A 26,233-nucleotide genomic window follows, 5' to 3' on the forward strand; every position below is an offset into this window, starting at 1 on the left:
CGCCGTTGTTCAACACTTGAATCGATGACATTGCTTATGTTTTTGAAGTGGTATATTTGAAAAGCTAAAACGTTCAGCAATGTTTCAATTATGAAGTTTGAAAAACAGTTAGGCAGGTACTGAGGAAATATTCAAATGCATAAAGGACCCCCTCGCACTCCACCAATCAGACCTTTATGGCGGAGTGGCCAGACAGAAGCGGCGACTCAGAAAAAGGCACATGACAGCCCGCTTGGAGGCTCTAAAGGACTCTCAGACCATGAGAACCAAGATTGAATTCTCTGGCCTGATTGCCAAACGTCACGTCTGGAGGAAACCTTGCACCATCCCTATGGTGAAGCACGGTGGTGGCAGCATCATGCTGTGTGGATGTTTTTCAGTGGTATGGACTGGGAGACTAGGCAGGATCGAGGGAAAGATGAACAGTGCAAAATACAAAGAGATCCTTGATCCAGAGTGCTCAGGACTTCAGACTGGGGCCAAGGTTCACTACACGCCATTCAAAAGATTAGCCATTTAGCCCTGTGGTTGGCTCTGAAGCTGGATTTGTCATAAGCATTGGTTTAGGGAAAACATTGCCGATAGAAACCACTGGCCTATCTTCAACTTCGCCATTCCATAAGTTGCATTTGAATCTGCCATAGAAATAATGACACACTGGTTATATGGATAACTTTTGAGAGCTAGTTGGTATGCATTTTCTGCATTGTAAGGGACACGGTGCAACCTTTTCGGAGATGGCCTGCTGGCAGGCATGACGGGCTACAATGACTTTGCTCATGATCATGCGTGCCGCAAATGACATGTAACTACGTTTCTCAAATTTTCATGATCGACAATTTGTGTTTTGGTGTAGTGAAGCAGAACTTGTCGTCAGAACCATTCATCCAGTGTTGCCAGCTATTTTTCAACTTCTCCCACTCTCGTTGCTACAGAATTGAGTGGGAGAAGTCGCTAAATGCTATCAAAACCATTGAAATCATCGGTGTCAACTCCCCAAAGGCAGCATTTAAGTAACTTAATTTGTCGCTGTAGTCTTGTACCAATAAAAGCCGCTGGAGGGGTCAAATGAAGCTACTTCTCTGGCTACTTTTCAATATAGTGATACTTTAAATTTTATAAAATGGTCAGATATGTATATACACTGAACAAAACATTATGAACATTATGCTCGTTCCGTGACAGAACTGACCTGGTGAAAGCTATGAATTCTTATTGATGTCACTTGTTAAATCCACTTCAGTGTAGATGAAGGGGAGGAGATGTGTTAAAGAATGATTTTTAAGCCTTTAGACAATGGCGTCATAGATTGAACGGCACACATACACAGAGGTTGAATGGGGCAAGACAAAAGTGAACGGGGTACGGTAGTAGGTGCCAGGCACGCCGGTTAGTGTCATGAACTGCAACGCAGCTGGGTCTTTCACGCTCAACAGTTTCCCATGTGTATCAAGAATGGTCCACCACTCGAAGGACATTCAGCCAACTTAACACAACCGTGGGAAGCCTTGGAGTAAATATTGGCCTGCATCCCCGTTGAAAGCTTTTGACACGGGTGCATCTCAATATTGGGATGTTTTTATTTTATTTTATACAGACTAACAAAAACAAAGTAAAATGTGATCATAATTTCCAGGTAAAAACATTTGTAGGTGACATTTGCATCCCCTATTTTTATTTAGCTCCATGGTTTAATTGGACACGAGGCTGTTGGGCTCATCACCTGAAGAGGAATAACTGAGCAGCTGTTTCTGATTGAATAAACAATGCCATGCGGATGGGTGTTAACATTCAAATAAAGAGCGCTGCACAGAATTTTTTTGTGTCAATATTTTCTAAATTGCATTGTTGGTTAAGGGCTTGTAAGTAAGCATTTCACGGTAAGGTCTGTTGTATTCGGCGCATGTGACAAATATCATTTGATTTGAAGACATCGCATTCACACCGATTTGCGCAAAGTGGGCAGTTTGGATTAGTCGCAAGTTTTCTGAACTAAAAACATTTGACAAAAAAACCTTGCTCTGTGTCGCGCCCACATAGTGTTCACTGTGGGCGGGGGGAGCCCAGTGCTAAGGAGAGACAGTGTTAGAGTTCAGTCACCTTTAGTTCTCTAAAGTCAACGGTAGTAGTACCCATAGCCATGTGGACAGGACACGAGCATTTGTCCAAGCAAACATCACATGGAAAGGCAGTCAGAGCTGTTTGTCCTGTCAGTCAGATTAGTGTGACAGGCAGTAAGATTTAACATGGACAGGCTGGTCGTGTTGTGACATTCAGACCATCTTGTTCTCCCCTTGACTCTCCTTACCCTGCACCCTCCATTCTCCTAACCCTTACCCCTTAACTGAGATATCTGGCTCAACGCCCCTCCCTCCGCGCTCACAGCAGGTGACTAAATATGTTGCACACATGCAGTATGTTTGAGGTCAGCTGCAGGTCTGTGAAATGTCACGAACTGCTGGTGAGGCTTGGCTGTCTGCGCTGTGTCTGCCATACAGCTGTCCTGGTCCTGATTCTCCTCTCCCATGTCGAAGGAGTGTGGTGTTGATGGGGTAGTGAGATCTGGGTCAGGAGGGCCTGGACTGTCTGCCAGAGATGGAGGTGTCTGCATGGGTGCTTTCCAGGTGCCTAGCAGACTGTGACAGAAGCTAGGGAAGAGGGGCTGGGGCACAGGCTGGGCCACTCTGACCCCGCCATATGGCTCTGTGGGGCTGTCATTTAGGAGTGCAGGCCAGGAACGGGACCGGAGGAGCAAATGGCTTTTTAATCGATTATAGGCACCAGCAAATGACACCCCTTTTTTATATTTCCATGGCTGCATTCGTCTTGCCCAACCCACTCCCATCTCTATTTAAGGAAGCTGCCTGTCTGTCTGAGTGTGTAAAGGGGGTGCATGCATTTACTCTCAATGGAAAAATAATGATTTCACTTATCCAGAAAGGCTTGGCTAACATACGACATGGAAAAACAGAAGTGTATGTTTCCGTGTATCATCCTGCACTGCATTATTTCTAGAAACAGAACTGCTATAGAGATCTCCTTGTAACAAATGATTTAGTTTTTTTTTAAAAGACCACAACGTATTTAAAGACTGTTCCTTTGTGTCTGAAGGAGGCAGTGGTTTCAGGGCAGTGAAACACAAACCTAGTCTCTGGTCTTTGGGTAGAAAGATGCTGCCTGCTTCCAAAATGGCACCCTTTCCCCTGTATAGTAAATTATGGGCCCTGGTCAAAAGTAGCGCATCAGTATGTGGGGAATAGGTTGCCATTTGCGATGCAGTTGCTGCCTTGTGGAAACTCCCTATCCCACAATTTTAAAGCAGCTATTTGCTACATTCAAACAAGTCATATCCCCTGTGTGAGCCAAGTGTTATTATTCCATCACTCTCCCTCCTGTAACAACAAGGAATATTGTTTTAATACAACCGGCTGATGTTTCTACTAAAACTAAGACGCCATTGTGCCTGGATAATGGGTCAGTCTGAGGTGATTTGGAGCCATTTTCTACAGTGCCAGTCTTCTCTAACGTATCCCTCAGGACCATTTAAAAGGAAACTTTTACTCTGCTTGTTAACAATATCTGTGTTAATTTTTAGCATTGAGTCACCCCCTCCTTAACGTTAGCTTAAGTGCTGTTGCATAAAAGATTTGTGTGTGTATATATGCGCGCCTCAGTGAATGAGGCTGCTGCTGTCAGTTTGCCTGTACAGGGCTCCCAGGAATTGAAAAATGTATTTTGTTTTAGACAAGGCAGGCTTCTTTGCTTTTTCACTACAAGTGATTTTCTGCATATACACTTTTTACTGCAGCTAACCCTGCATTCATTACTATTTAATTTGACATCAGGGGAGCAACCAAACCAGGAATTAAATGATTTGGTGCAATGGGATAAAAATAGGATTCTTTTTTCCCCCTCTTTCATTTATTGGGAGCATAATCTTTTTTAAAGATCAAAATTCCTGCAGCAGATGACAGTGGGATTAAGCCCTGGCAGATGTGCTGGTGGAGCGAGGGACTGGTGTTGTCTCTGGTGTGTGTCCTGTCCCTGTTTGCTCTACGGGTGTGCTTGTGACCTCGTGAGACAGAGTGAGGGAAAGGCGGAGAATGGGGAAAAGAGGAGAGATGGCAGGTGCTCAGCTGGAGGTGCTGTCCTCACAGCCAGTATCTCTCTCGTCTTCCTCTGAACAGCTAGGGCAGCAGACCCAACACGGAACCCTGCTACCCTGTCACATACAGTCCAGTCTCCATGCGCTGCGAGCGTTGCTCGCAGCCCTCCTAGTGCTCTTTTATATTCCTGCTCAGTCAGTCAGTCAGTGACTCAACACACCACCACTGTGTGTAACCAGGGTCCATTCCATGTGTGTGTGGAATGTGGTGGGAGTCGGTCTGTGTGTGGAACCTTGGCTAAGAGGGTAAAGGTCACCAATCTAGTGGCTACGGCTGTGTTGACATTTCACTCTATAGAATTAGACTTTCCTTTTTCAAGTTCCCGAACAGTGAATATCAAGTTTTTATTCAAATTTGGGTGAAACCAGCTCATACAGTACACATACTGTATGCTGTTTTCATGTATATGTCCTTATGTCTAAGCCTCTAAGGATAATCTTTCCAAGGTAATGAACAGAACGGAGGCGTTTATCCCGCGTATACCACAGTTGCCAAAGAAAACAATATGAAAGCACACATTTACCGGTAAAAATATATTTTTTGTTTTATTTGTATTAACAAATATACACTTTCTCATCTTTAGGTTGCTAGAAACGCGAACCTGTCATTTGTTCAATTCGTTCGATATTTATGGATGCGACCCAGTCGTTCGTTCTTTAATTACCATTGCCAAGCTCAGTGGCAACGTTCTTATCCTTTGCTTGCAGCAAACTATCCAACTAGCTACACAGTCACAACCTCTGCAGCCAGAATAACACCAACATTATACCGTTGCGTTTATTCCGCTTATACCACAGTTGCCAAATAAAACAAAAAAATAAGCACACATTTACCAGTAGAAATAAAATATATTTGATATTTAAATTCATATAACTAAATTCATACTTTTTAAAAATTTTTATTTTTTTACCCCTTTTTCTCCCCAATTTCGTGGTATCCAAATAGCTACTATCTTGTCTCATCGCTACAACTCCCGTACCGGCTCGGGAGAGACGAAGGTTGAAAGTCATGCGTCCTCCGATACACAACCCAACCAAGCCGCACTGCTTCTTAACACAGCGCGCATCCAATTCGGAAGCCAGCCGCACCAATGCACCTGGCCACCTTGGCTAGCGCACACTGCGCCCAGCCCACCACAGGAGTCGCTGGTGAGCGATGAGACAAGGACACCCCTACCGACCAAGCCCTCCCTAACCAGGGCGACGCTAGGCCAATTGTGCGTCGCCCCACGGACGTCCCGGTCGCGAACCCAGGGACTCTGATGGCACAGCTGGCGCTGCAGTACCGCACCCTTAACCACTGCGCCACCCAGGAGGCCCCTAAATTCATACTTTAATATTTCGGTTGCTGGAGACTCGTCCCAGTCGTTCGTAATTTGTTTCGTTGCCTGGCTCGCTAGCGACTTTCTCATCCCTTGCTTACTAGCTAGCTACGGCTTACACAGTCACGACCTCTGCAGCCAGAATAACAGCAATGTTTGTTCTGTTGCGTTTGTTTAAGCTGTTTATCCCGCTTATAGCACAGTTGACAAATCTAACAATACTAGTGGCTGTTTTCTATTGACATTTATTTGGATACCACACAATTTCCCCCGATTTTTGCCTGGCATGGCTCAAAGTGTTCATTCTCATCAGGAGACTCAACACTGTTTATTACAAGGAGATCGCATTGCATATCAAACACTAGGCTAGAAGCTAGCTAAATAGTTTATTGCTGGAAAACCTGCCAATATGATGATAACCAAATAAAAAATATCAGTTAAACAGCTGGTCAAAGTAGAAACTTGGGAGGATTTGACAGCATAGTGCCATGTGCGTCATGACTGGGACCAGATATTCATATTCCTCACGTTAGGTCATCAGATGTTCTATCAAACTGTCTCCGTAAAAACAAATCAATGCTAGCCAAGTTTTTCCCCACTCATTCGACCTGTGTTTTATAACGTATCCAATTTTGGTTTGTATGGTTTTCTCGTTCTTTTAACTTTGTAGCAAGTACGGTCTAAATGTGTAGGCGCTTACTGCGTCATGATTGCAAGGTGTCCCCGATATCTTTCCAGTTGTCCCGATATCTGGTTTTAATGTCCATTCTAGAATGCCCTTCTAACCAATCAGAAACGAGTATTCAATAATGCTGTGGCTTTACATGAACATAAGCTCCCTGTGACTGAGACTGCTTCAATGGTGAACTGGCTGGTTGAAATTAATGATCATTTTGAAATGTGAGAAGACATGGAAGAGGTATTTTACTGAGTTTTGCAGCCAGACAACAGATCAAACATGTTGTATAATAATTTGTCTCCGCTTATGTTGTATAGTGACCTACCTACTTCAATCATATTTCAAGAAAGTAGAGTACATGATTTGTGCCGAGACACTAAACCTATTATCTGATGAAGCAACTGTCCTTAAAAAAACGTATCTTGTTTTGTAGGTGTAGCAGCACCGGTGCAGTGGCCCTCGCCTGATAAATGTCTACCTGCGCTGACATTTTTATGGGTCTTCATCAGCCAAAGGTGCGTTTATCCACGTTTCCTAATTGCAATAATGTAACAAATAGATACTGTATGTCACAGGCTGTAGTGTCTGGTCTGCACAGCTGTTCTATGGTGGTGTCCCAAATAGCACACTATACAGTGCACTACTTTTGACCAGAGCCTTATGGGTCCTGGTCAAATGTAGTGCACTATTTAGGGAATTGGGTGCTATTTGAGAACGCAGCCTATGTCTTTGGGTTTAGTGTGTGCTCATATTTCCTTTCCAATTATATCGGATGGACAAACAGGCTGGTACTCTTATACTGTACTTTACTGATCTGTTAATATAGCGAAGTGAATTGCTATAAGAAGTGTTGTTTTGTATCCTGATTTAATGAATGGTGTTTTCTAAACGTGAAATAACGTAAAGTATAGGCCACTCAAAACGCAACGAGATTAAATATTCCCCTCCCCCGGAGAATTCGATTGGCTGAAGTGACGCACCGGCGGGCCAAGATGGGTCTGTCTAAGATCATACTCTTGAAATCAATAGATGTCTAAGATCATTTTCAGCCCTGGGTTAAGGATGTATATTCAATGTAATGTGGAACAAGCCTATTCCCTTTTATCAGGCACCAATGAACCTGTGCTCATGAGTAAACACTAAAACCATCTCGTGTAGACTGAGGCTAGTAGAAATCATCACGGGCCTAGTAGCAATCAGAACTCTTGTCACATCCTTTATCTTCAGCGGATTGTGGGGGCTCTAGTTAAAAGTTTTGCGATATAAATCAGCAACAAATGTATCCTTCATTATTGTCTGTGAAAGTTTGACTTGTTGTTGTGGGTTTTCTTCTATTCCTCTGTGGTGATGTCCCTGGTCTGAATCAGTGGTACTGTTCTGTTGCCAACTGACAAATATTTAGCAGTCTTGGAGCTCGCAACTAAACCTGAACCTGTTTAGTGCAGGGTACTTTACTTTGAAGCCAGGAAAAGTCCCAACGGTTATCCTATTTCTCGCTTTTTCTCTTTAGCTGTTAATTTACCGGTACATTGAGTTTAGATGTTGTTCTCAAGTAATTAAAGTTAATCTTGTTTCTGGCTGCCGAGACTGGTCTGCTGGGGCTAGCTGGCATGGACTGAATGACAAAAGTGTGTGAAAGGTAACCACAGTGGACAAAGCTGAATTTGTCTGTTCTGACCTATATATTTGACTAGTGGCTGGATCGTTCACACACCTTGTGAAGGAGGTGGTACATCACTAGAACAGAATCTGTGCATCTCTCCCAGGAGTTCTGACCCAGCTCTGGATGGGGATATCGGCATCGGGGCTCGCATTGTGCAGGAGAGGAGAGATTTAAAGACCGCTTTGCTCTTCCAGAGATGTAGTTCCTTTGACTGTGACGTCTTGTTTTTGAGAGCATTGGGCCCTGATGGAAGATACAGGCTGTGTCCCAAATGGAACCCCCTTCCTTATGTAGTGCAGTACTTTTGAGTGTCCTGGCAAAAGTAGTGCACTACATAGGGAATAGGTTGCCATTTGAGACCAACACACACACACACTGTAAACCCCACCTGCAGTCTGTAGCTATTTTACCCTCTGCTTCTGCATTCCCCTCAGGCTGCTATGGTAGACTGAGAAATGGAGAGAAGGCTGTTGCTGTAGACGCTGAGAAATGGAGAGAAGGTTGTAAAAATACCACGTCTGTTGGTGGAGTTTTTGTAATTCATCCCTTCGTCTTCTTGCTACTGTACAGTGCAATGCGACCTCTGCCCATCTGAGTTCACTCCAAACACAAATATTATTTTTCTGCCATCTAAGCCGCACATTTTCATGCCTGCACTGCCAATGACTCCTCAGAATTGATTTTTTCCCACGCTGCTGGGAGGTGTGCACAGCCATCTGTGGGGATTGGCTTTGAGGCAGGGTCAAGGCATCGGCTCCTAGAGAAACACTGCACTGTCTGAACTTCAACTCAACCTGGAGCACTGGGTGACTTTTTTTATACACTTGTTAGCACTGACTTTTATTTACTGAACCAGCTGTTAGTCATTGTGGGAGACCTTGTTAACCCTTTAAACGTGTGGGAATTGACCTGTATGGATAGGGCTAAATTCAGATATTTCTTACAGAAGAAATATGAAAAGCATATGCAGAACTATGGTGGCAATCAAAGATTATGGGACCAAAGTTGAGGGCACAACAGTTCACCTGTCACGACTGAATCTAAACATTACACTGTTCATTTTGTTTTCAAATCAAATTTATTTATATAGCCCTTCGTACATCAGCTGATATCTCAAAGTGCTGTACAGAAACCCAGCCTAAAACCCCAAACAGCAAGCAATGCAGGTGTAGAAGCACGGTGGCTAGGAAAAACTCCCTAGAAAGGCCAAAACCTAGGAAGAAACCTAGAGAGGAACCAGGCTATGTGGGGTGGCCAGTCCTCTTCTGGCTGTGCCGGGTGGAGATTATAACAGAACATGGCCAAGATGTTCAAATGTTCATAAAGGACCAGCATGGTCGAATAATAATAAGGCAGAACAGTTGAAACTGGAGCAGCAGCACGGTCAGGTGGACTGGGGACAGCAAGGAGTCATCATGTCAGGTAGTCCTGGGGCATGGTCCCAGGGAGAGGGAGAGGGAGAGGGAGAGAGGGAGAGAGGGAGAGAGGGAGAGAACCGAATAGGTACTCCAGATATAACAAACTGACCCTAGCCCCCCGACACATAAACTACTGCAGCATAAATACTGGAGGCTGAGACAGGAGGGGTCAGGAGACACTGTGGCCCCATCCGAGGACACCCCCAGACAGGGCCAAACAGGAAGGATATAACCCCACCCACTTTGCCAAAGCACAGCCCCCACACCACTAGAGGGATATCTTCAACCACCAACTTACCATCCTGAGACAAGGCTGAGTATAGCCCACAAAGATCTCCGCCATGGCACAACCCAAGGGGGGGCGCCAACCCAGACAGGATGCCCACATCAGTGAATCAACCCACTCAGGTGATGCACCCCTTCCAGGGACGGCATGAGAGAGCCCCAGTTAAGCCAGTGCCTCAGCCCCTGTAATAGGGTTAGAGGCAGAGAATCCCAGTGGGAAGAGGGGAACCGGCCAGGCAGAGACAGCAAGGGCGGTTCGTTGCTCCAGAGCCTTTCCGTTCACCTTCCCACTCCTGGGCCAGACTACACTCATTCATATGACCCACTGAAGAGATAAGTCTTCAGTAAGGACTTAAAGGTTGAGACCGAGTTTGCGTCTCTGACATGGGTAGGCAGACCGTTCCATAAAAATGGAGCTCTATAGGAGAAAGCCCTGCCTCCAGCTGTTTGCTTAGAAATTCTAGGGACAATTAGGAGGCCTGCGTCTTGTGACCGTAGCGTACGTGTAGGTACGTACGGCAGGACCAAATCAGAGAGATAGGTAGGAGCAAGCCCATGTAATGCTTTGTAGGTTAGCAGTACAACCTTGAAATCAGCCCTTGCTTTGACAGGAAGCCAGTGTAGAGAGGCTAGCACTGGAGTAATATGATCAAAGTTTTTGGTTCTAGTCAGGATTGTAGCAGCCGTATTTAGCACCAACTGAAGTTTATTTAGTGCTTTATCCGGGTAGCCGGAAAGTAGAGCATTGCAGTAGTCTAACCTAGAAGTGACAAAAGCATGGATTAATTTTTCTGCATCGTTTTTGGACAGAAAGTTTCTGATTTTTGCAGTGTTACGTAGATGGAAAAAAGCTGTCCTTGAAATGGTCTTGATATGTTCTTCAAAAGAGAGATCAGGGTCCAGAGTAACGCCGAGGTCCTTTCAGTTTTATTTGAGACGACTGTACAACCATTAAGATTAATTGTCAGATTCAACAGAAGATCTCTTTGTTTCTTGGGACCTAGAACAAGCATCTCTGTTTTGTCCGAGTTTAAAAGTAGAAAGTTTGCAGCCATCCACTTCCTTATGTCTGAAACACATGCTTCTAGCAAGGGCAATTTTGGGGCTTCACCATGTTTCATTGAAATGTACAGCTGTGTGTCATCCGCATAGCAGTGAAAGTTAACATTATGTTTTCGAATAACATCCCCAAGAGGTAAAATATATAGTGAAAACAATAGGGGTCCCAAAATGGAACCTTGAGGAACACCGAAATTTACAGTTGATTTGTCAGAGGACAAACCATTCACAGAGACAAACTGATATCTTTCCGACAGATAAGATCTAAACCAGGCCAGAAATTGTCCGTGTAGACCAATTTGGGTTTCCAATCTCTCCAAAAGAATGTGGTGATCGATGGTATCAAAAGCAGCACTAAGGTCTAGGAGCACGAGGACAGATGCAGAGCCTCGGTCTGATGCCATTAAAAGGTCATTTACCACCTTCACAAGTGCAGTCTCAGTGCTATGATGGGGTCTAAAACCAGACTGAAGCATTTTGTATACATTGTTTGTCTTCAGGAAGGCAGTGAGTTGCTGCGCAACAGCCTTTTTAAAAATGTTTTGAGAGGAATGGAAGATTCGATATAGGCCGATAGTTTTTTATATTTTCTGGGTCAAGGTTTGGCTTTTTCAAGAGGCTTTATTACTGCCACTTTTATTGAGTTTGGTACACATCCGGTGGATAGAGAGCCGTTTATTATGTTCAACATAGGAGGGCCAAGCACAGGAAGCAGCTCTTTCAGTAGTTTAGTTGGAATAGGGTCCAGTATGCAGCTTGAAGGTTTAGAGGCCATGATTATTTTCATCATTGTGTCAAGAGATATAGTACTAAAACACTTGAGCGTCTCTCTTAACCCTAGGTCCTGGGAGAGTTGTGCAGACTCAGGACAACTGAGCTTTGAAGGAATACGCAGATTTAAAGAGGAGTCCGTAATTTGCTTTCTAATAATCATAATCTTTTCCTCAAAGAAGTTCATGAATTTATCACTGCTAAAGTGAAAGTCATCCTCTCTTGGGGAATGCTGCTTTTTAGTTAGCTTTGCGACAGTATCAAAAAGGAATTTCGGATTGTTCTTATTTTCCTCAATTAAGTTAGAAAAATAGGATGATCGAGCAGCAGTAAGGGCTCTACGGTACTGCACGGTACTGTCTTTCCAAGCTAGTCGGAAGACTTCCAGTTTGGTGTGGTGCCATTTCCGTTCCAATTTTCTGGAAGCTTGCTTCAGAGCTCGGGTATTTTCTGTGTACCAGGGAGCTAGTTTCTTATGAGAAATGTTTTTAGTTTTTAGGGGTACAACTGCATCTAGGGTATTGCGCAAGGTTAAATTGAGTTCCTCAGTTAGGTGGTTAACTGATTTTTGTCCTCTGGCGTCCTTGGGTAGACAGAGGGAATCTGGAAGGACATCAAGGAATCTTTGTGTTGTCTGTGAATTTATAGCACGACTTTTGATGTTCCTTGGTTGGGGTCAGAGCAGATTATTTGTTGCAATTGCAAACGTAATAAAATAGTGGTCCGATAGTCCAGGATTATGAGGAAAAACATTAAGATCCACAACATTTATTCCATGGGACAAAACTAGGTCCAGCGTATGACTGTGACAGTGAGTGGGTCCAGAGACATGTTGGACAAAACCCACTGAGTCGATGATGGCTCCGAAAGCCTTTTGGAGTAGGTCTGTGGACTTTTCCATGTGAATATTAAAGTCACCAAAGATTAGAATATTATCTGCTATGACTACAAGGTCCGATAGGAATTCAGGGAACTCAGTGAGGAATGCTGTATATGGCCCAGGAGGCCTGTAAACAGTAGCTATAAAAAGTGATTGAGTAGGCTGCATAGATTTCATGACTAGAAGCTCAAAAGACGAAAACGTCTTTTTTTTTGTTGTAAATTGAAATTTGCTATCGTAAATGTTTGCAACACCTCCGCCTTTCCGGGATGCACGGGGGATATGGTCACTAGTGTAGCCAGGAGGTGAGGCCTCATTTAACACAGTAAATTCATCAGGCTTAAGCCATGTTTCAGTCAGGCCAATCACATCAAGATTATGGTCAGTGATTAGTTCATTGACTATAATTGCCTTTGAAGTAAGGGATCTAACATTAAGTAGCCCTATTATGAAATGTGAGGTATCATGATCTCTTTCAATAATGACAGGAATGGAGGCGGTCTTTATCCTAGTGAGATTGCTAAGGCGAACACCGCCATGTTTAGTTTTGCCCAACCTAGGTCGAGGCACAGACACGGTCTCAATGGTGGTAGCTGAGCTGACTACACTGACTGTGCTAGTGGCAGACTCCACTATGCTGGCAGGCTGGCTAACAGCCTGCTGCCTGGCCTGCACCCTATTTCATTGTGGCGCTGGAGGAGTTAGAGCCCTGTCTATGTTGGTAGATAAGATGAGAGCACCCCTCCAGCTAGGAGGATGGAGTCCGCCTCTCCTCAGCAGGTCAGGCTTGGTCCTGTTTGTGGGTGAGTCCCAGAAAGAGGGCCAATTATCTACAAATTCTAACTTTTGGGAGGGGCAGAAAACAGTTTTCAACCAGCGATTGAGTTGTGAGACTCTGCTGTAGAGCTCATCACTCCCCCTAACTGGGAGGGGGCCAGAGACAATTACTCGATGTCGACACATCTTTCTAGCTGATTTACACGCAGAAGCTATGTTGTGCTTGGTGATCTACATTTACTGTACTATTTACTGTACTATTCCCCGAATTTGTTAATAATGAAGTCTGAAGATACTCATTCACGCCAAGTCTTTCCTGAGCCACCAGTCATAAGCTTTAAAAGAAGTCCTACCCTAAATGACAAATTAGTCCACAGTTATCTTCTGGGTGACTCAAAAAACTTGTCTTGACCACAAACCCAAGAACTCTTTTAAATGTAACTATTGCAACCATTGCAGAAATATTGCACAGAATAAGTATTTTGTTGACACAGCTTCCAAAATGGAGTATTACGTCAAGCATTTCATTAACTGTAAAACCACTCATGTCATCTACAGATTGGAATGTCCACAGTGCAAGGTGTTCTATATTAGACGGACAAAGAGACGCCTTCAAGACCGCTTAGCGGAACACAAGTACGCCATACGGGTAGGCAATGAAGACACTACAAGTCCTTACACCATGGCAATCCTGCCTCCCTATAAGCTATGGGTATTGATCATGTTCCGGCCTCGATTAGGAAAGGGGACCGTGTTAAACCAAAGGTAAAGTTTTGGGATTTACAAACTGCAGGCCACTAAATATCCTGGTTTAAATGAAGATATGGATTTCTCACCCTTCCCGAAGGGTCGTGATGGGTCCATTTGCGGTCATCTAGTGGACATTTTGCTCAATTGCCCTCAGCTATGTTTAGACTGTTCATGTTTTGCTGTGTTCTAGTGTACTAGGGAATATATTGCTTTCTTATTCTTGACACTTCTCCCAGTCATATTTAAGGTTAGAACTACCTTTCTAAGTGTTCTGATACTTCTAGCTTGGAGTTGTATCTTTACGATAACATAGCTACAGCATTTCACCTTTTAATGTGTATATTATTGCTTACTAGGTGTGTCCAATCTATTTTTTTGACCACTCCTTCTTTCAGTTACAGCTAATTGGAAAAGCTGTTCAAAAGAGGACATTGTATTCCTTTTTTTTTGGTACTTCCTGATGAAGACCATGCAGCTGAAACGTGTCGTTTTTAAAAAACTTTGTTTCTATTGAACATGCCATACTAATAAAGGCATTTTAATTAATTATATGAAGTGTCTTGGTCCTCCTTTCTTTTTGATGACCAATTTACCCCTTTTACCAAAGAGCACCTATCTACCAAAATGTACTATTGTGTACCTTAGTAGCGCTTCTCTTTCTCCTAAAGGGTGTCCAAATACTTGTGTATGTCGTGTATGTGGCTCCAAGCTGATGTTACATAATGGAATCTTACACAGGCAGATTGTCTTTACCTTGCTGAATATCCACATGCGGTGTGATCTTTTTAAGTAGTGCTATGCTTGCTGTATAAAATATATTAAACTGCCACAGCTCCCATATGATACTTTTTAACATCTCAACCTGAAAACAAGGTTAGGATTTGAAAGTCCTATGCTCACGATTTAAGAGGGGTTTAACTTTAAGAGTGCATTTTTGAGGTTAGGAGTGTTAACAGTACTGGTTTCGATAAGGGTAGGATTTCAGGGTGCAGTACATTAGAGCTTTAACTTCCAAGCCTAACCTTGATGAATAAATGTGAGGTTAGCATATCTCAACTACAGTTTTGTGCTCACAAACAACTTTTGAAAATAACAATCAAACTTTGTTAAAAGGTGAATGGTTGAAACTAGATGTCAGTTTTAGTCTAGCAAATTCAAAATGTTGACATGAATGTTTGCTAATTGTGTTAGTGGTGGTGCTATTAAAATGTGCAGAGGAGGGTTTCTAATGAGGCATTACCAGCCAGGCATGGATGGGAAGCTCAGCTCTCACAGGCCTATAGCCACAGGTCCTCTCTGCCACCTTTACACACTTTCTGTTCGGTTTTGATTTCATTAAAAGAGGAAGAGACCTCTCTGGCCCACAACCCAGTGAATCGCAACTGACTGTTTAAAAAATAATTAAGATGGAGGGGGATTTATTAAAAGTTTAATCACTCTTTTAAAAGTGACTATATGAGGGCCCCTAAATGTATTTGGGTGCCGTCAGTTGCGGGCTGTTTCCCATTAAAAAATTGGGCGGTGATTAATAGCGACAATTTCATGAGAGAATTATTTTTACCCCTCATGACATTTTGGGCTTGGAGTCTCAAATGATTTTTTTGTCATGCAGTTCCTGGTCTTCAAGTATTGTTTATAACTCAGTTTGATTTATATGCTGTCAGAAATACCTAGAGGTTGCTGTTTGTCATTTGGGACATGGAGGCCATCTTAATGGACCTCGGAATAAGACTTTAATAAGTTAATGGACAGTGAGGGAGACGAGCTTCTTTTAGAACTCCTCTTGGCACTCTGTTGGAAGCCAGTCAGTCAGCTATCAAAGGAATGGAAATATCGCTAACACTTTATAATGAGTAAGTATTACTATTCAACTATTTCTAAACTATTAATATATATATATAAGTATTTCATCATGGACAGCGAGTGCAATGAGCTTAATTTTACGCCTCCACTTGGCACCCTGTTTGGAGACAGACAGATATCAGAAGAATGGAAATATGCCTCCCGAGTGGCACAGCCGGCCGTAACCGGGAGACCCATGAGGCTGCGCACAATTGGCCAAGCATCGTCCAGGTTAGGGAGAGGGGTTTGGCCAACCAGGACTTCCTTGTCCCATTGTGCTCTAGCGACTCCTTGTGATGGGCCAGCTGGATGGTGTGCGGCTGGCTCCCGTGTTAAGCGGGCAGTGTGTCAAGAAGCAGTGCGGTTTGGCAGGGCCGTGTTTCGGGGGACGCACTGCTCTCCACCTTCGCCTCTCCTGAGTCTGTAGTGGAGTGGCAGCGACAGGACAAGTGTAACAACTACTGTAACAAAAAATATATATAAAGAAAGTATGGAAATGGCTGTGCTGTTATTCCTGTTGAAGATTAGGTCCTGTCAACGTAGTTACCAACGTGTGTGAATCCTGACGCTTTCCGTTCCACTTAGTTGAGCCAGACACCTGTAACGTATCATTTCCCACAACAACCTACAAGGAGAGATGCTCTTAGAGAAAGAAAAGGGATAAGAGATCTGTTCCTTAGTGAAGACACAAAGTAGACTAGCTACACACAGAACCAGACTACAGCAGGTATTATTGCACCGGCCAACTGATTAAATGTGAGTTGACTTCCCTGCCACGCATCTAATGCTCTCTATCCGGTCTCTCGTTTCCTGTTAAATTCATTATAGATAAAGGGTTTGGAAAGCACATTAGGCCTATAGTAGCAGTAACGCTGTGGTAAGTTCCTCAGCTCCCTCATTTTCCACCTCGTAAACTGTAAAGTCATTTAAGTCACTGCTACACCAAAGCCAAGGGCTCTGTGTATTTTCTGTGCTCTCAACTTGCCACTTAAAATGACTTCACTCTCACGGGCAGAGCACTGCAATGAAAAGGGGATATGGAGAGTTTGTGGAGTTCAGTGTCTACCACCATTTCCCTGGGATTGGACACAGCACTTGTAGTTAGGTGATTTGTGGCCATATATTGCTCAAATGAAAGAAAATGCTAATTGTCACATGATTTGTCAATGACAGTGAAATACTAATACTGAACAAAAATATAAATGCAACATGCAACAATTTAATTGATTTTACCGAGTTACAGTTCATATGAGGAAATCAGTCAATTGAAATTCTGGCAATAGCTCTGGTGGGCATTCCTGCACTCGGCATGCCATGTGCACGTTCCCGCAAAACTTGAGACATCAGTGGTTGTGTGACAACATTTCACATGTTAGATTGGCCTTTTATTGTCCCCAGCACAAGGTGCACCAATGTAATGATCATGCTGTTTAATCAGCTTCTTCATATGCCACACCTGACAGGTGGAGGGATTATCTTGGTAAAGGAGACATGCTCACTGACAGGGATGTAAGCACATTTGTGCACAAAATGTGAGGGTTTTTTGTGCTTAAGGAACATTTCTGGCATCTTGTATTTCCAGCTCATGGGACCAACACTTCACGTGTTGTCTTCATATTTTTGCTCAGTGTAGCTTGCAGCTAGCTGTACATTGTTTTTATTTTTCTTTGTGTGTGGTACTGTCTATTTAAAGACTATATATACAGTAATGTCTTTTTATGGTTAGAATTGTTGTCATTATAGTGGTTAATGTGGCTGTACTGTTTATGTGCTGTTACAGTGTTCTGTATCGACACGTTATTGTATTAACTCTGCGGTTGTGTTGGTGGAGAGTGGCTGTTATTGGTTGAGGCCTGTATGTGTGTTCTATCATTTCTAGTGCTGTATTGCACTGCCCAAGGCGGTGGTGACTTTGGGCTGTATTTTTGTGTGCTGGCAGTCTATAGCTCCATTATGTGTTCTGTATGGTGGTGGTGGGGATTGGGATGCATAGCGAGAGTGGTGGCGGTGCTGTGAGGGGAGTCTGTGAGCAGCGTGGGGCCTTCGAGTGTGACTAATCCAGGGGGATCTCCTATGCTGTCTGGCTGCTTGGCTGTCCTTCATGCATCATGCCTCCACTGATGGGACAACACGCACAGCACAGAGCGTCATGCCCCAGCCACTATATAATCTAATGCTCTTCTAAAGTCATACTGCAGAAGTTTTGGGGAAATGATATAGGAGGTCGTATTAGACCTACTAGATAGTTTCTCTATTTTTGTGTTTATTTGTGTCCAGTCAGCCAACATTATGATGGGGAGGTTGTATTTGCACAACATACAGTTCCGTTTGACTCTTCAGGTTCAAGTTCCTGCAATGAGGAGAGGAATCAAAGGTTGTGGTTGTCTATGGTTGTCTTCAGTCTTACTTCGAAGACTCCTGTATTAGAGATTTCCACTGGCCTGTATGTATAGACTTCTTTCTACGGCTTATCTACAAAGTCTCATCTGTAACCCCTGACTTATTTCAGGTCCTGTGAGACACGTGTGATTGGATAGAATTTGAACCAGTTATATTTATTTATATTTTAATACTGTTACTAATTCTGACTCTGATCTTTACATTACATTGTAATCAGTCATCTTGGTGCGGCAGGTAGCCCAGTGGTTAGAGCGTCGGGCCAATGTTCTGTTTACAAAGGAGTAAAACAAGTTTACATTTTGGGTTCTGATTGGGTAAGGCAATTGAAACTAAGCTCATAAGGAATGTAGAACTTGTATTCAAGAATCAATTGATATACATCATGAATTTAAAAGTGCACAAAAATGGGTGTGGCAATCACAGATTGCAACGGCAACTTCCTGAGTATGAAAGGAGAGAAATGGGGGATGTATATCTAGTGTATGAAGTAAATTATACTCTTTGTTTCCAGTGCTGCTTATGGAGAACATTCTAGTCACCTTCTCAAATTGTGTCCCGATAGGATTTCACTCCTACAAGTTCTATGTTGCTATTAGTATGCTAATAAATTGTATGTGGATGGGGAAAAATATGATTATTTACAATCAAACTGATTTTAGAATATTTTCACACAAGCAGTTTTGAATGACTACTAATTAGTCTTCTAGTGTGCTGAGTGAATAATATGTCTGTTGTTGGCTGTGGGTGCACTGTTATTCCCTTTCTGATTTGGAATATTTCACTCTAGTAGAGTTTCTCAAGGTACCAACCAAGTTCCACAAAGTCTGCCAATAAGTGAGCATGTCATTTTACAGCCATGTCTTCTCTCTCTCAGCTGCCAGGACATGAGCTATTTACATTTTTACCACTCGGACAGGGGTCTGTTTTGTCTTTTTCACCCCCAATAAAAAGAGGTAATAAGCGAACTCAGGCCAGTAGAAATGCTCAAGTGTCGACTAAGCGTAATCATTCACAGAAGTTTGATTCATGATTTGTATTTTTCTCTTGTTGAGAACCAAAGCTTTGTGTTGTAACTGAAGCTTAGGATTGATTTCCTGTGTGTGTGCACTCGTATATGAGCGCTCTTATGCGTGTGCGCATGCTTGTGCATGTGTGTGTGACTCTGTACGTGTGTGTCTGTATGTTTCCCGTGAGAGAGCCCAAATCCTATTCTCAGATGGTTGGAAAGTGTATAGGAATGTTAATTTGTGTGACTGTGCTGCTTTGGAGATAAGATTAGGCGGGGGGCTTCAAGCATGTATGATGGGCCTTCTTTTAATAGATTCAAGATCAGGTTGACCCACTGCTTCCATACCACCATGAAAGGTGCTATTTTTTTTTCCACTAAAGGAATACTTAATGACCGTCCACAGCCTCCAGTCACAGCAAACCAGACCTCTTGTTTCCCCCTGCTCAAATCACAGTCCATGTCTCCTCTATTCTTAACAAATGGAGATATTACATCTCTCCAAATGGAGATATTATATAGAGTAAGTGAATTCAACTGAAGATTCATGTATTATCAAGGCTTAAAAATGATTTTTTTTTTTAAACTTATGCACATGAAGTACTGTTCCTTTGCAGTAACAAATTCCCCCCTCGACAACGCACGCACGAACACAAGTGCATACACTTCTCCCCCTCCCTCCCTCTCATTCCTACCGGAGTCACACTTTCAAGGGCATTGAATTGGCATGAAGTCTGAGAATCCAGCAGAAGGCAGAGAGAGGGGAGATGATTACACACGAGCTACACAACCCCCTAGCAACCTCTGACTGCAGGCTTATCCTCACAGATGCACCATATGCATTACAAGTTAGATTTTTTTCTCTTTGTGTGTGTTCTCTCCTCTCTCTCTCTGTCGCTGTCTCTCTCTGTGTGTGTTCTCTCCTCTCTCTCTCTGTCGCTGTCTCTCTCTGTGTGTGTTCTCTCCTCTCTCTCTCTGTCGCTGTCTCTCTCTGTGTGTGTTCTCTCCTCTCTCTCTCTGTCGCTGTCTCTCTCTGTGTGTGTTCTCTCCTCTCTCTCTCTGTCGCTGTCTCTCTCTGTGTGTGTTCTCTCCTCTCTCTCTCTGTCGCTGTCTCTCTGTGTGTTCTCTCCTCTCTCTCTCTGTCGCTGTCTCTCTCTGTGTGTGTTCTCTCCTCTCTCTCTCTGTCGCTGTCTCTGTGTGTGTTTCTCCTCTCTCTCTGTCGCTGTCTCTCTCTGTGTGTGTTCTCTCTCTCTCTCTCTGTCGCTGTCTCTCTCTGTGTGTGTTCTCTCCTCTCTCTCTCTGTCGCTGTCTCTCTTTGTGTGTGTTCTCTCCTCTCTCTCTCTGTCACTGTCTCTCTCTGTGTGTTCTCTCCTCTCTCTCTCTGTCGCTGTCTCTCTGTGTGTGTTCTCTCCTCTCTCTCTGTCGCTGTCTCTCTCTGTGTGTGTTCTCTCCTCTCTCTCTCTGTCGCTGTCTCTCTCTCTGTGTGTTCTCTCCTCTCTCTCTCTGTCGCTGTCTCTCTCTGTGTGTGTTCTCTCTGTTCTTTGTTGGTGGTGGAAAACGTCTCTTGGCGCAGCTTCAGAATGTCCCATAAGTGTTCAATTCAATGGATGGGGTCATTGTCATCCTATGGGGACACAGCCATGGTAGACAAAATAAGCCTAAGCATGATGGAATGTTAATTGCTTAACCACACCTGTGTGGAAGCACCTGCTTACAAAGTATATTGGATCACTCATTTACTTAAGCGTTTCCTTTTTATTTTGGCAGTTACCTGTACATTCATCCATTACATCAGAAAATCTGAAACCCCCTTGGTGTGTCTGTGTGTGTGTGACTTTAAAAGAACTCTCTCTGCGGTGTCGGCGTGCGTCAATAAGCTCTCCCAGTCGCGGACTTGGCTAGCTGCTTTAGGAGTCATTGTGGAGAGAAAGAGAGCCTCAGTTCTGTCTGAGGTGTACAGTGGGGTACTATTGATTTATGACTGCCAAGGAGGCCTGGGATTGCCTGCGTCCCAAATGGCACTTAATTCCCTACATATAGTACACTACTTTTGACCATAGCCCTATGTAGGGATTAGGATGGTGTTTGGGACAGCCGCTATAAACACCAGGTGGGAAGGGAAACAGACAATTTGTTGGGTATGCTTGCCGGACAGCAATTGGCAGCATTAAATCGTCAGTGGTGGTGGTAATAATAAGCGTCGGCGGGAGCAACTCTCCAGAGATGAGTAGTAGTGGTGTGTAATATCAAATATCCTCAGTTTCTCTATCTTTGTTCTCTGCTGCCACCTGTAACCAGGCAACCCCAGCTTTAATTGGTAATAAAAGGAGGGGAGTTCCACTTGAGCTGATTTCACATCGGATTTCAACAGGTCAGACCTGTTCTGTTTACCAATGCTCTCTACGGAGATGTTATTCAAAGCAAGTTGTGTGTGGTGAACCAATAGTCTGGCAAATCAAAGGGCACGTTACCATATTACAATTCATTTTAATCTAAGAAAGCACAGATCATTTTTTTCCCACAAATACTGTAAAGTATGGTCTCACTTCATCGATTCACCCATTTAGATTGTTGATCAGGTCAGATTTCAGGGTCTGCACACCAGACAGATTTAGGGTTTCCAGTCAAGGCTGACCTGGTTAGATCTTCACTGGACCGAGTCACTACGGGGCCACGAGGGCTACAGAGACTGCCCATTGAGGGGATGGGGGTCTCTGACTCGTAGGTCCATTGATCCTTGTCATTTCATTCAACAAAGCACCCATGAGGCAGTTAGACTGCTGCACCCTTCCACCCACCCCAAAACCTGGCCCTATGTCTTCCTGTCTGTGACATACCAGAAGTCATTTCTACTCCTGAAGTCTAGCCGCCTATCCTCCTATCTGCCCACTCCCCTTCTAAGGGCACCATCTAATTGACCTTCCACCCATAGCTGCAGCCAGCTGCCTCTATAAGGCTCCCTGACTATGTAGCTACAGCAAAAGAGTAGTGTGTAGAAGCCAGGTTGCCAGCCAGCCAGCCTCCCAGCTGATTATGAAGGAGCAGCAGACAGCCCAGACAGAGCTAGATGAGGTTGGGAGGTGATGGAATGGAACTGCTCTGCTCCCCCCAGTCTAAATGAAAGGGCTGGGTCAGTCAGCAATTGAATGGCTCACTCTCTGCATGGGAGATTGTGATTCTGATTGTGAGAAGAGCGAAGCTAGCAGATCTCTGCTGCAAGGTTGACTTGTCCCTCTGTTCCCCTCTTGCCGTTGTCCTCTCCCCGTCTCCAGAGCCCTATTCTGTTCCCACTACTAAACCACAATGGCTCACATAGACCCCTCTGGACTCTCTGTCTCGCTCATTGTCTCAGAATAAATACACCACAAAGTTGGGAAGGGTTACTTCCTCCCTTCATCTACCAGGGAGATTCAGTGTGGGATCAATACTTTTTTCTTTAACCTACTTCTTCTTTAACCTGTTTTCTTCCTGTAAAGTAATGAGCAGGGCCCCAACCTGAGGTGGGTGGTGTACTGTGCTGTGGCACAACATTTGCTGGCACTGACTGCTCTGAAACTGATGGAGTCGGCGGGACTGGAGTGGATGAAAAAGACCTCTGTCTGTATACACTGGAGCCAACCACGGTGTCTCTTTCACGCGCAGAGTGACATTGTTGTACCAATGTGTATTGCGTCAGTATAGCCTTCTTCATCCAGTCCATAGTGTAACAAATTTAATCATTTGTTCCGCATGGGCTTGAATTGGACCATACAGACAATACAGAGTGGCCTTGGTGTTTTGTTTGCGAAGGCATACTAGGGTTATTGTGCCTGATTACTAAACACACATTTCTTTGAAGGTTCTTCCCAAGCATTTATTTGGCTGTGTGTACTGAAGATATATTAAGTCTGTTGTACTTTATAATCACGTTTACCTGTGTTCCCCAAATGGCTGTTCTCTAGTTAGTGTTGCCGAACAAGTTTACTGTTATTGTCGTACTCTTTTTTTTTTTTTAATAGTGATTGCAGTGCACTGGGCTGTTTAAAGTACCTCTGCGTTCAGTGTTGCTGTTTGAGTTGTCTGCCTGAGGAGGCGACCTAGCTAGATCGGAGGCCCCAGACGCTCTGGGAGTGGAAGAGAAGGTCTATTGCATCAGACAGAACCACATAGGGATCAAATCATATGATGCCAAGATGAAAGGAACTCTGTATGTAAAATAAGTATGGTAGGTAAGTATGTTCCATACTTCTAATAGCATGAGATCAGATGATAGTAAATGTAAAATGGAAACTGTCATGACCACAACAATAGTTGTGAATGTATTAGCTGTCTGTATGCAAAGGTGTGTCATGGAACGCACCCACTTTGCACAGGATGTGTATGAAATGTTGGTCTCCGGCCACAGTCTTATTGTTTTATCATGTAACTTCTGATTAACCGTGGTATGTATACGTCAAATTTTAGACTGTGCAGCATAGCGCAGGTGTTGCACTTGACAAAATAATCCTCAATACGTGCCTCGTTTGGAGAGGCGGGAGGAGGAGTTTAGCAGAGATTCTAAGCAGTATTTTTTTTTTGGACTGCCTTATCCGTGGTGCCCCCGAAGGAAGCACCAGAATAGAGACATGTTATGTTGGCCTCGACCCTACTTGACCTGATGCCACAAATGGCTAATGCTTCAAAAGCGAGTGTTTTGGCGTTAGATTTCCCATGGTTGTCACTGTCTCAAATTCTACAGTTTGCCATTTTGTCCCCACACTCAGGCTGAGTGACTTTATGTTTTTAGACTATGTTAAGTAGCCTACTTAAAATTTCATAGCCAATTTCAGTGCGATTTTTGTATTGCGTCAGGAAGTAAAAGGGTAGACTGTTGGTGGATGTTAACGAACCCCTGTGAGCACATTTTCTTTTTTTGTCTGAACAGTCATATCCCTTTCCCAGCTATAATACATAGCTAATTGGGTTTTTATATGCTGGGTTTTAACTAGCTGCAGCTCCTAGCACCAGTGGCGACGCGGCCACAGATATCGGAGGAGCAGAATGCATTGGCTGGTACATGAACTGTACATCATTGAGAAATTGGATTGGTCTGTCTATTCCGAGTCTGTCTCTGGATGCCCTATAATTGCGATTTCCCCCAAACGTTCTTCTGTTACCGTCTAGGTTTGATGCCATTGACTTTATGTATGCCAAGAATCATTTGGCACATTTACCTTACAAAACAATGTCATTGTACGCTCCTGAAATGACCATCCCTGCCTGTTTAATTTCACAATTGTATTTATTATAGATATAATAACGGCTGAGAAATTTAGCCTTAAGGTGTATCCACTTTCAGGTCCCTCTTGTAACAAGGGCATTGTTCTTTGGTTGATAAACCCTCCTTTGAAAGGAAATCTTTTCTCTAATCATTCTTTTTGGCAATCCATTCAGATAGATCGTGGGTCAGTCTCTCCCCCTGACGTTCTCTGTCTCTCCCTCTGTTCTTCAAAAGGTGTGTTTTTGCAGCCGCATGTACTGCAGCAGGAGACGCTATTCTGATCAATACTGTGCAGTTTGAGTATTGGGGGAAATATGACAGGGATTATCTCTCTGAAAAGCCCAGAATGGATATGAATCTCTTATCCAGTGAACAGTCAATAATCAGTAACAGACCGGGCAAAGCATCAAGCATGGCGAATCAGTCAATCTTTCAACGTCATCATCCACTGCTCTACTATCAAGGCTTTATTTTGGTTAATAGACACTTATTCGAGTGCGCTCTAAGGTGAGATCAGCTCCACTTGCCGCTGCACCTGCATTCCTCAATGTCATTGAGACCGATAGTCCCAAACAAGCGCGACTGATGATTTCGGTTGATGGACAGTGTGCTGGGGCTGGTTGGGTGAGTCACAGCAGTTTCCTGCTCTGGCTCGGTTTCCGCTCCATCTCCAGGTGCCTTAACATAGTTACTCCGACACCATAACAAGTCAACCTCCGGTGGCGGGCGGCGGCATGTCAGTCGTCCTGACGCTTTGTGCGAGTGAGTTAAAACCAAATGTAAAGCGAAAGATTCGTATGCGAGTAGAGAGAATGTGTGTGCAGGTGTTAGTATCAGTGTCCTGGCCACACACAGCCTGACGCTCTCCTTGAAGAGCACAGCAGCACTTTATCCTGCCGGGGACCAACAGTCAGACCCCATGGGACCCAGAGGCTCAGCAGGGTCAATAGAGATGCACTGCCCTATCTGGGGAATGTGACAGGACCTAATTCAGCTATTTGTAATGTTCTTTATTTCCCCAACGGCGCAGGAAAGGAATGGCCGGTCAGGTGGTATGAGCAGTGTGCCGCAGTTAAAAGCCATGACTTTGAAAGGAGATCTTCTGGGTGCGAACAATATAAGTTGTATTAGCCTGTGAAGTTTGTTGTTGTAGTGTTTTTAAGCTATTCTTTACATAATGCAATCGATTAACTGGGACGTTTCTAACGCTGAGTACTTTGTGCTCCAGAAATAATCCCTGTATTAGTTTTTAATGTGTAATACGTTTGGCTCTGTCGAACTTCGAGAAATCACAGAGGAATGTGAAATGATAAGGTTAGCTTTGGTCGTTAGCTAAGTTGGCTTGTTATTGTAGCGTCCGCGTGATATCTGCAGTGGTGTAGTTGGCCTTGGTAATTAGACAGTACCTTCACTCACAATCAGGATGTTTTGGCTCCTATGCTGTGTTTTGCTGCATTGTGAGTGTAGAGCACCCACCCCACTCCTACTGCCTGATTCCAGGCAGCATCACTGAGGTGTGTCGTAAGGGCTCGGGGGAACACAGAGTACAAAGTCTTCCTCAGATCTGATTTTAATACCAAGGAATAGAAATTGGCAGCTGAATTGGATAGATTTTTTCTAAAAACAAGTAATGACATTGTGTTTTGAACCGATGAATTCGTGTAACCCATAGAGATCCTATTATAGGATCTCTATGATGTTGCCTGGCTGTGTGTGTGGTATTCCCCATGCTGTCCCTGTGGCCTTTCCTCTAAGTTTCTCCACTCCGTCTTGGGACAAGGCGGAGTTATTAATTGGTGTTCCTGAGCAGACCGCCTGCTCCACCCCACATGACCGAGCCAAGGGTTTGCTGTAAAATCTCCAAGATATGGCTCTAAGTAAAATCTCCCATCTTTGAATAGATTAAGAGGGAATTGTTGTGAAGGATGAGAGGAAGAAATATTCTGTTTTTATAGACTCACCGGACTTCTCACACTT

The 26,233-nt window shown here is 43.8% G+C and overlaps 1 protein-coding gene across 2 annotated transcripts in view; it reads left to right on the top strand.

The window, feature by feature from the left end:
• LOC112248640 (ARVCF delta catenin family member) overlaps window positions 1-26,233 on the top strand; it is a 240,150-nt gene that overhangs the window by 66,256 nt on the left and 147,661 nt on the right. Inside the window, exon 2 of one of the 2 annotated variants that reach the window (XM_024417832.2) lies at window positions 6,600-6,681. The gene's annotated coding sequence lies outside the window, so the exon portion shown is untranslated. Of the gene's footprint in view, window positions 1-6,599; window positions 6,682-19,792; window positions 19,866-26,233 lie in introns of those variants that run through there. The other variant, XM_042320685.1, reaches the window with a different exon arrangement.

Source organism: Oncorhynchus tshawytscha, linkage group LG04, assembly GCF_018296145.1.
Source record: "Oncorhynchus tshawytscha isolate Ot180627B linkage group LG04, Otsh_v2.0, whole genome shotgun sequence".
Lineage (NCBI taxonomy): Eukaryota > Metazoa > Chordata > Actinopteri > Salmoniformes > Salmonidae > Oncorhynchus > Oncorhynchus tshawytscha.